A 12,017-nucleotide genomic window follows, 5' to 3' on the forward strand; every position below is an offset into this window, starting at 1 on the left:
TTGGTCATTTTTTATATATTTTTATCATTTATATGTTTAAATTAGTATAGTATTTATTTATTTATTCATATATTTATTATTTATATTTTTATTCACTAATATTTATATGAAATGCAATATTATAAATTTTTAATTCGATTAGATAACAATGTTTACTTATTTTTAAATATTAAGAAAGGGCAGTCTTAAAGCAACTCGATGTCAATTTTCTGATATTTAAATAAATAAACATCTTACTTTTATAAATTATATTAATCTATTTTTTATTATTATTTTTAGAAAAATGTTTTTATATTTATTTATTTTTTAATATCGAAGAAAAGAGCTGTCTTAAGGCACCTAGAAGTCATTTTATGATATTTCTTAATAAATAAATATTTTATTTATATAAATTAATAAATTTACTTAAAATTATAGTAATAAATTTAAATTAAATATATTTTGAATTTTGAATTTTGAATTTTTAATAATAGAGACAATTTATAATTAAAAAGTACCAATTTTGGGCGTTGTAGGGGTGCTAATCCTTCCCTAAACGTAACCGACCACGAATCCCTTTTTATTATTAAAAAGAACGAATTTTTGGTTAAAACGCAGATCAGTTTATCTTTTAATTGATGTTTTCTTAAAAACTTTTTTAAAAGATATTTTTTAGGTATTCGACCTACCTGACCCAAAAGGCCGATGGCGACTCCCAAATTATTTTCAAAACCATTTATTCACATCACTTTTCCCGTCAAGTTAAATTTTTCGTGCCCGGACGAAAACCGGTTACGACAGCTTGGCGACTCTGCTGGGGACTTGTCAAACTTCAAAATTAATTATAAATTGTCTCTATTAATTAGAAATTAAAAATTCATTTATTTAATTTTTAATTCTTTTCTTTCAAATTTTTATTATTTATTATTTTTATATTAATATTGTTTTTTTATTCAGGTATTAATTATTTTATTTATCTGTTAGAGGTTTGAACATTTCTCCTCACACAGAGCACTTGCATTGCATAACATAAAGCTCTATAATTGAGTTTGTCCCTTTTAAGTGGAAGTGAAAGCGACGTCTTCGTGAGAATTTATTCTCCGTGTCAGACCTAGCAAGTAATTTTCGGGGTTCATATGCTCTATGTCTTCGTGAGAATTTATTCTCCGTGTCAGGTATAGAGAAATGTATCCCCTCGAATTGAACTTGATCCGCTTAAGTCTGTGATGGACTAGGATTGAGGGTTTGACAGCCCAAGGGGACATCAACAAGGACAGTTCGAGTACCTTTACTCCTAGAACTGAAAACCTGCATATAATAAACCCTAGAAACTCTCCCGATCTGAAACCATGCCGAAATTTTGTCAGTAGGTATACACAAAGGAGAAATAAACTCTAGCTTTTAATTTATTTCTTTTTCCTGAATAAATGCATGCGAACTAGAAATCATGCAGTTAGGTTAATTTTTCCAAACAAAGCATGGAACTAGAAAGTATGAGGTTATGATTTATACATTGATAGATAGATTTTTATAGTTGGTACTAACTATTCTATTTTTTCTTATTTTTTATCATGCATATTACATTGCTCTAATATGTTCATATTGATTTCTTTTGTTTGCATTACATGATCATGGCATAACCAAAAGGTGTTGGCTTGAAAGACTGTTCATCATATTGGAAAGAAATCGGAAATGTACAAAAAGTTTTATGATCAAACAAAATATGATACGACCAAGGAAAGACATCCTGAAGAAACTACGAGGATCGAGGGAAGTTCTGCACACAGAGAACCGGTTATATTAATACCAAAAGTAATCCATAAAGATTCTGCTAGATTGATACCAAAAGCAGTCTATGGTAAGAGTATCAGTCGGGACATTCAGAGTAGTGGAGATTTTTATGAAGCTCAAGCATGTTATTTGAAGGACTTGAACGACCAAAACGAGAAATTGAGCACAGAAATGAAAACCATGCATGAAGATTTTCAGAAGATCAGTCAAACCTTTCAAAATGCTGGCCTAGGAAGTACCCCAGAAGAATGGATAGCAGGGGTCACCAAGCTGAAAAAGAACTGCAACATATATGAAGATCTTGTTCAAGAACTTCTTGGACAGAAAAGATCTCTTACAAGGGAAAATGAACAACTCCGAGAAGTGACACAGAAAATGAAAGAGAATGTCATGGAAGAGGTTGCAGTCCAGACAAGCAATATGTCCCTTAAGTTGATAGACTAATTTGGCTTTGGAGAAGTTAGGAATGAAATATATCCATATATGTAAAGTTTTGTTTGATGTACCGAAACTTTTGCGTTCAATGAAATCTGTTCTAAGATGATCACTCTTGAGTAACACCTTTTCATACATGCATTTGTATTTTGCATTTGTACATTTTTACGTTTGTATTTACATTTACATTTTTAAATTTACATCATGCATTAAAACATATTTAATTAAATAATAATGTTTATTTATTTTCAATATCAAAGAAAAGGGCAGTCTTAATATAACTGGATGTCCTATTCTGATATTTTAAATAATTTACATGTTTACATTTGCATATTTACATTTGGTATCTTTGCATTTGTATTTTTATGTTTGCTTTTGTATTGCACAATTTGTATTCTTATTATTACATTCACATATTTACATTTGCATTTGGCATCTTTGCATTTTTTATGTCATAATACATTAAAACATTTATTCATTAAAATAAGGATTTCAAACGAAGTGATCTTGGTTTTTCCTTGAAGCAAGAACGCTCAGCACGACACAAGAAAAATGTCTAAAGAAACTGAAGATAGGCTATCCAAATTAGAGATAGAGCAAAAAGAGACACATGAAGAATTGAGGAGCAAGTTGGCACAAATTGAAGCTAATATCACAAATTCTCATATCGATCTACTAAACAATATGAAAGAAATGATTGAGAAGCATCAGACCGCTGGAAAGAGTCTTGTTGAAAACCACATAAATTCTTTGGATGTTACACCTGTTCATATTCCTGAGTTCACCTCTATACCCCAGGAAATTCAATCACCGATTTACTTCGCTGTTAAGAACTCACCATATCAAGCTGGAGCATCGTTCCCCACTGATTGTCCTAATACTTCTGAGTTGAAGCCTGATGAATTTTGTATTAGTAATGAGGTCCTTGACCAAAACAAATCAGTTGAGAAGGAAAAATTCACTCAACTACTGGAAAATATAAAAGAGTTGATAAAATCTATAGAGACAGTTGAGTCATTTTATGGGTTTGATGCCAAAGAACTAAGTTTGGTCCCTGGCCTGGTTATTCCACCAAAGTTCAAGGTTCCAGATTTTGAGAAGTATAATGGGACCACATGCCCTTCATATCATATCACTATGTATTGTCGTCGTATGACTGGCTATGTAGAGAATGAAAAATTATTGATTCACTGTTTTCAAGACAGTTTATCTGGGTCTGCATCCAGATGGTATAATCATCTAAAACGTACTCAAATATGTTCTTGGAGGGATTTAGCTCAAGCTTTTTTGGGTCAATACAAGCACATGACTGATAAGGCCCCTAATCGAACAATGTTGCAAAGCATGAATATGAAGTGCAATGAAAGCTTTCGACAATATTCACAACGATGGAAAGACGTTGCTTCTCAAGTACATCCACCATTGACTGAAAAAGAGTTCACTACTTTGTTCATCAGTACATTAAAATTTCCTTATGTTAATCACATGATAGGGGTTGTCCCTAATAATTTCTCTTACATCATCATAAGTGGAGAAATCATCGAAATGGCTATCAAGAATGGCAAGATAAGAGGCTCTGACAATACTAAAGTCAAGAAAGAAGCTGGGGTTAATACAATGAGGTCTTATTCAGTTAAACATGGTGCCAAACCTTATAGAGTGATCAAGAAGAAAAAGAATGTGCAGGGATTTCAATTTCCTCCCTTCCACTGTTCGAGTGAAAAATTGCATCCAAAAATGCTCTCAGCCAGATCAATTACTCTACAACTTGATCAATCACAATGGCCTCCAAATGAGAATTGGACCTATAAGGAAGTTCATTGGATAAATCAGACTAGAATTCCAAATTGTTCAGCTAAGGTTCCTGGTAACCTTAAGGGAAATTTCCAAGACCCTTTAGAGCAAGCAATTCAAAAATGCAAGATAAAAGAAGGGGTTAAGGTTCAATGTTCAGAAACCATTGTTGCAACAGAAACTAATATAACCAAATCCTACGAAGAATATCAGGCACAAGAAAATGGGAAAAGAAATCAAAAGGCTCCCATGGATGTAATTCGAGATTGGCCTATAGGTCTAAGAAAGAATGAGGCAGATATAACCCAGAAGACACCTCAGATACCTATATCAGATTTTCTGAAAACCAGTAAGGCAAGGGGAAACTTAAGGAGTCTGGTTAATACTACCCCAGTTATAGCTGAAATGAGCATTCAGAACCCCCTCAATAACATGAGAGCATTCATTCGTTCAGAACAATCAAAGAAAGTGATAGCCTCGCGAGCAAGAAAAGCTCTAAAGGTGTTTCAAGAATCTATCTCAGACTTGTACCCTCATTTTGTTAAAGGTCAATACATTACACCAAGATTGGTGAAGGTATCACCAAGGCCTTATGCTCATTGCTATGATCAAAATAGCTTCTGTAATTTTCACTTGGGAGTATCTGGACATTCAACAGGGAATTATTGGTCACTGTTAAAGGAAATAGAGACGCTCGTCGATAAGGGAGTCTTGACACAAGAAATGATCAAGAAATGGGGAGCAAATAAGGATAAAAATCCTGGGCCAAGTACACACCCAATAATAGAGGAGTAATGATGCATAAACAAGTGGAAGTATTATTTACCATTGTAGTACCTTTCTACTTTCAGCATCTTGTTTGAATATGTTTTCTGTTCCTTTCTCTGCCTTTTGTGCAAAAAAATAAATTGTGTTGCTTTTATGGTTATGAGCAAAGAATCAAGTTTTAATCTTGAGATTATTGAGTATCAAGTAGATTAAATATTCTTTTAAATTTGCAAGAGTTATAGATCTATTGGCAAGTGATAAAATTATATCTTCCATATCCCATCCAACACCAATTACTCGACCTTTACCAAAACCAAATCCTGACACTACATTTATCTAAGACTCTGAAGAAATGTCTCTACCTGTTTTTGAGACACAAACTCTAGATGTTTACCTTCTCGGGTAGAGTCGATTGATTGATGATACTACCTTCCACCATATACATGACTTTATAAGTCACACATTTGTCCTTCCAAATACAAAACCATCATAAACCAAAAGACCTCAAAAGAACCAAACTTTCAACTATTCGTGAATTTTACTGCAAGAAGAGACGAGATGAGGTATCATGGACCAACTCATTGATGATAATTTCGAGTGATTAGGGCATACTCAAAGAAGAAGGGGAAAGTGATTGATTGAAATAAATATATCATGCATTAATTACATTTTTTTATGTAAATAAAGTTAATCTTGAATATTCATCCCCTTGTGGATACCTCTTTTTACAAAGGTTTCTGTGTATGAGATGATGAACGGCATTGTTTCATTTATCCTTTAATATATATATATATATCCTTTGTTGTCCCCATTTGAGCCTGAATAATTTTTCTTCTAATTCAACCCTAACCAAGGATCACCCTCTACATTGGGGGGCAAGGTAAAGGATATTGGCTCACAAGAATAAAGATTGTCAATACAGTTTTATTACGAAGACAAGTTTCCATGAAGTCATGAAAGTTTTGAACTACAAAGTATGTCAAATACAGAGTGCTTGAAGATCAATCCAATCAAGAATAATGGAAAACCTCCAAAATGCAAAAGGAAAAGGAGGTGCTCAAAGCAATTGAAGTATTATACTCATCCAGCAAAGAAAGAAGAAAAAAAAAGGAAAATTGAATCAAGATGGGTGATTTATTGAGCCTCAAGTTACAAGGTTGATCAAATACAAACAAGAACAGCAAGAAATGCTGGAGATATGAGAAAATGGAAATGAATCCAAAATTTGGCAGTCTAGAGGGATCCAGTTGATGGAAATTCCCCAGCAAGGCAGATCCAAGTCAAACAAACAAGATTGATGGCATCAGAATGAATTGATCCTTGGTTTGATGACCCTTAAACACTTATTTGGGCCTTTTTATCCCTTTCTTTCGTAACCATAAGCCATGGCCTACGTTACGTACCTGAAAAGTTCATTCTAATCATACATGGATTTCTAAGTAAAAGATGATATCTTTAGAATTCATTCCGCCTTCCAAGATTGATTTTTATTTGCAAAAATTAGTTTTTAAAATCTTTAATGCATGATATGAAAAATGATAAAGGTGGGTTCAAGATATAAATTTTTAAATAACATCTTGAAACCAAAGGAGGATTCGAGTTGAAAACCTGAAAAGGCGGCTCGAATATTGAATGGTGCAACAACGACATAAGAGACGATCTTAAGCTCTTAATAAAGCACCACACATCTCAAAAAACGTTCCTGAGATTCTGGAAACGAGAAGCATCTCTACAAGATGAGCATAACAACCATTTCTTCAAGTTAGTGGAAGCCCGAAGCGACATACTGAACCGACTTGAAAGAACCTACTTTACCAAAATCAACCTACACCTCAAATCAGTCAATAATTTTGACACTTGCCATAGGACTATGATTTTTGAATGATTTAAAAGTGTAGTTGATTTATTTGATATTCATTAAACTCATTGTTTATGATTCGATTATATTGTGAACCTGAAAGGGGTAATACTTTGCAAAATTCTTTCATTCTTCAATAAGAAAGGAGAAAAAACATTTTCAAACAGTACAGTCTCAAATGAGGAAGGTCCTTAAAGCAATTGTTGCTTATTCTACCTCTGTTGTAGAAAAAGAATGAACGAAGCCAGAAGAATGAAGCGCTTCACATTTTTGAAGGCAAGTGGTCCAAGAAGCCAGAAAGTCTGGAGAATTGAACTTGTGACACTCTCCTATGACATTAGCAATTCATCAAGAAAGATTATCGTTTATATCATGCTGAGGGCGATAAGCATCACCAGACAGATTATTTTCCCCAACCATCAATTCATGTTCTCTAGAAGATTACATCATAAAGCCATGAACAAGTTACTACCTGCACTCTGGTGTTAGCTCAAGTCTTGATACATCATTGCTACTTCTTCTACGCCGATCACTTTCTTTGTCAAAATGATATCCATTATGTCCTTCAGAAGATTGTTGAATTTGAATTTGAGGACTTATGGCACAGAATAAGACGTTGGAACAAATTCTACATTTGTATGCCGTACAGGATTCTAAAAGTTGAGATAACCAATTTTACCATAAACTAAACCTTTCCATGGTTAGGGAAGAGTGGGATATGGCAGTGTGTATTTTGGAGCAGCAGAATAGACAGTCACTGTGGCAGTCATTGCAAGAAAATGCATTAACAAAAATCTTCTAGTTCATCATGAGGATGTTTATTTCTTCCAGTAAGGTTGTTACACTGGATGACACTGACACAAGGTCGAATTCGCCAAAACTACTCATCAATTGCTCCAACCGATCATCATTCAGTTCTTACACATCTGTTTTCAAAGATATGCCAATAGAAGGTAATCTCTGCATCACTGATTCCAGAGAAAAGGGACAGGACATTGATAACCTAGAGGAACATGTTTCTAATGATCCTCCTCGTGTATGGTTTTTAGGGAAACCTAGAAGCATTTCCACTTCATCAGATTCAAGTGGAACAATTTTATTCTTTTTAACCCATACCAGATTCCATTTTCAGCACTCATCAAGAACATACTTCTGGATATTCGAAGGTGGCTCATTGTCATAAGCTTCAAGAGCCTTACAGGTCCTTTCTGTCAATTTGGCACTTCCTGTACATGTTTATAAATAGTTCAACTTTGTTCTTGGATCCCAGGAAGGCCATCATTTCTTTTTCAATGGAAAAACATCAGCACATGGAGGAAGCAGAATAAGAGAAAATCTGTTCTCAATTGGAAGAATTATGAATATAGCCCTTTTCAGTGTAGTAGCATGAAAATGCTTCGAATCTACAAATTCTAGCTCTACATCGAATAAGTATTGTGATATTCCAGTCCAAACATTAACTGGAGCAAGTGCCAGGTGATCATAGTAGAAATAAGAAGACTCAATAGCATCTTCTCGAAGTGTTCTTTGAGTTATCTGATCTGATTTAGTATAAACCCCAAAACCAATCATTGGATTTAAAAGATGAATTTGCTCATAGTAGAAATAAGGAGACTCAATAGCATCTTCTGGAAGTGTTCTTTGAGTTATCTGATCTGATTCGGTAGGAACCCCAGAACCATCATTGGAATTAAAGGATGAATTGCATGATCGTCTTCATTAAGAAATTTCTTTTCAAGCTTCCTATGCTTATTCATTTTCCACAAAGCATAGCCCAAGTTTCGCATTTGCTTATAATTGGGATCATTGCATAATGGCTTCCTATCTTCTACCATAAGAAGTGCATCAGTAACCTTAGCCATTTGATCAGCACATATAAAATCTATCAATTCTGCAATTGATGAATCTGAACCACATCTCTCCATGGTTATTGAAAACTCAGCCTCTGAGAATCCCATTTTTGTCAAGTATAACAGTTACTCTCCTCATCAGAATCAGAATTCATGATTTCCTCGATATCAGAAAAACTATCAATATCTGTGAAATCATCCTGAAAGATCGCTTCATAATCAGATGAGTTGTTATCAGAATCAACATGTTGCATGGGTGCGGATTTTTGATGAGCTTGTACCATTGTATATGTAGTCTTGCCATTGCATCAGATTATTGTTTGCATAAATTGGTTTCTCTCCCACATAAAAGTATATTTCAGAGATGATCTTCACTGAAAGATGATAAGCCACTGTGCCAGCCTGGAACGGATTACCAAGCTATTTTTACTGCTCTGTCCGACTAAATCCCTCCAGATACAGAAAATGGTCACCTCATTCAGAAGACACATATCTCAGACGTTTCTGTTAGAATGATTGAGTACTTCTTAAGTTTATGACAACATAAAGAGAATTTCTCCAGTTACTTGACAACATTGTTGTTCAGTAACATCAGAATGAGAGTATTCAAGATAAACAGATTTGGGGCATGAATAAAGCCACAAGTACAACAGTGTATTGTCAAAATTAGACCTCGTGGGGATCATGATATTTAAGTCAAACAGACATTGAGAGTCAACCAGAAGCAGAATATTGGGGCATCTCGAAAGCCCATTTCAGACAGAAATGTTTCATGTGGGACATCTTGAGGACCCATTTCAACCAGAAATAGAATATTGAGGCATTTTGAAGGCTCACAACAATATGAATATTTAGGCATTCTTGGAGGCTCATCTCAACAAGAAGTAATGTTGAGCACACTTTTAACATCTGTATCAGCAATTGTTGGGGCATTTTAAAGGTTCCTTCAGACAGATCCATGTGGGGCATTTTGAAGGCTCAGATTAACAAGAAGCAAATGTTGGGGCATGCTGAAAACCCTTTTCAATCAGAATCAGAAATGTTGAAATATTCTGAATATTTATCAGCAAAATGCTGGGGCATGCTGAAAACCCATTTCAATCAGAATCAGAACTGTTGATGCATTTGAACACTTGTATTAGCCAATGTTGGGGCATGTTGAAGGCCCACAACATCCTGTGTCAAGATCATTGACTTAAACAAATATTTCTAATGAGACAGAAAGATATGAAGATTGAAAATAAAAACAGTGACAGTAGATCAGACTATACATAATTGCTTCGTTCATCAGGCAGTTGCATTAGAATCTTGTTGTTGAACAAATATCTATTCAGCAAGTATGGTTTCAAATACCCAATCTTATTAAACCATGTGTCACATGACAATGTGTTCTTTGATAAACTACAAAGATGGTCCCTTTGTAGACCATTCGATCCAAGGATCAGTTCATCGAGACCTCCAACTCTGAATTTGGCCTTTTATGTGTCGGTGATAATTAAAAATATTTCTTTGAGGTTCCTGGCAGTTAGTTTCAACCATACTATTGAGGTTATGAAGCTGTTTTTCACATCAGTTTTTGTTTACTTGATGACATTGAAGAGAGAAGCTCGACTTACACATATTACCCATTCCCACTGTTACTAGGGTTTTCATTTTCAAGCTAGGCTGAACTGAATTTTTATCTATTTTGGGATTTTATCATGTGCGTTTCATCCCCAGCATCAAGAATTCTACGGATATCTTTCAATACATGGCTCTTATAGTGAGTCTGTTTCTAATTCCTACAACGCTCATTACAGAAGAAAATGTGATCAATATCACACTTACCCTTGCCTGAGACAATATCAAGATCAATTAGTATCTCCTATTCAATTCGACACCAGCACATTTTGTGAATTTGACCAACTTTTTTGGTCATACTAACATTTCTCTTGTATTCCCATTGAGTTTTGTTCTCAAGTGATCTTGTGACATTATACAAAAACTTTGAACACTAGGCAAAGAGCTTCAATGATTGAGACATCTGAGCAGAATACACAGAAAATGATGAATGTGTTGTCAAATGTTTTACATCTGAGTAGAAACCACATGAGATGATGCATGTGTTGTCAAATGTTTTACGAACCAGTTATTCTGATGCTGAACCAATGTTGCAATCATATGGTTTCCATTTATTGATCCAAGATGAAGTTTGTCTTCTTTAACCCCAAGATTAGAAGTGAGATATAATGAAGATTTCTTTCCAAGGAAAGTTGAAATTTTAAACAATAAACTAATGGGGTCAACTAAGGTTGAACTACAGGTTGTTGTTAAGCATCTCGACATGATATTGGTCCAAGTTGCCTTATTCGAGATCTGATTATATGTGGAGACATGAAAGGAATTGGAATAAATCTTCCTTGTGATGTTTCAAGAGTTAAATTAGAACAGACTCTACTCTCCTAATTAATCCCTGCTGAGTCAGATGATTGATTCTCTTTTCAAAGATGAAAGCTTTATGGGATTTCTACACAAGTCCAAGCAAAGAAAGTTGGTTTTATCCAAGACAAGATGGGGCATCAAAGTCATAGCTCTGACTACAGCAAGAGTTCCAAAAATGAAACATTTCTTCTGAGACTTTCATGAAGCAAAGAAGACGCAAAGATACAAGTTGATCAGATGGTTCTACAAAAATGCAAGCTTGATAGCATAAGTTTTTATACTGATATCCAGAGGTAACCCTGACAATAAATGATGAACTAGAGGAAGACCAAGTTCACCACTTTGAAGTCAAATGAAGATTGCATCAACATTCATGCATCATATTTAGACATTTGCAAAATAGGAGCATTTTCATTCATTTTATCCATGTTGAATATTTGACAGGAATTTCAAAATTTTAGCAAAGATTCAAATCCATCATATGATGGATCAGCTTTTCCAGAAAAAGTTCATAATGAGAAGAACTCATCTGAAGAAGGAAGAAGAAATTCATAATGAGAAGAATTTGTTCAACATTTTGCTCAAATCCATCATCTGATGGATTAGCTTTTCCAGAAAAAGTTCATAATGAGAAGAACACATCTGAAGAAGGAAGAAGAAATTCATAATGAGAATAATTTGTTCAACCTTTTGCTCAAATCCATCATCTGATGGATCAGCTTTTCCAGAAGAGTTCATAATGAGAAGAACACATCTGAAGAAGGAAGAAGAAGTTCATAATGAGAAGAACTTGTTCAACCTTTTGCTTGAATTCATCATTCGATGGATCAGCATTTCCAGAAGAGTTCATAATGAGAAGAACATATCTGAAGAAGGAAGAAGAAGTTCATAATGAGAAGAACTTGTTCAACCTTTTGCTTGAATTCATCATTCGATGGATCAGCATTTCCAGAAGAGTTCATAATGAGAAGAACACATCTGAAGAAGGAAGAAGAAGTTCATAATGAGAAGAACTTGTTTAACATTTTGCTTGAATTCATCATTCGATGGATCAGCATTGCCAGTTCGAGTTCATAATGAGAAGAACTCATCTGAAGAGGAGAAGAGTTCATAATGAGAAG

This window comes from Hibiscus syriacus, unplaced genomic scaffold (genome assembly GCF_006381635.1).
Source record: "Hibiscus syriacus cultivar Baekdansim isolate YM2019G1 unplaced genomic scaffold, ASM638163v2 tig00110388_pilon, whole genome shotgun sequence".
NCBI classification, from domain to species: Eukaryota; Viridiplantae; Streptophyta; class Magnoliopsida; order Malvales; family Malvaceae; genus Hibiscus; species Hibiscus syriacus.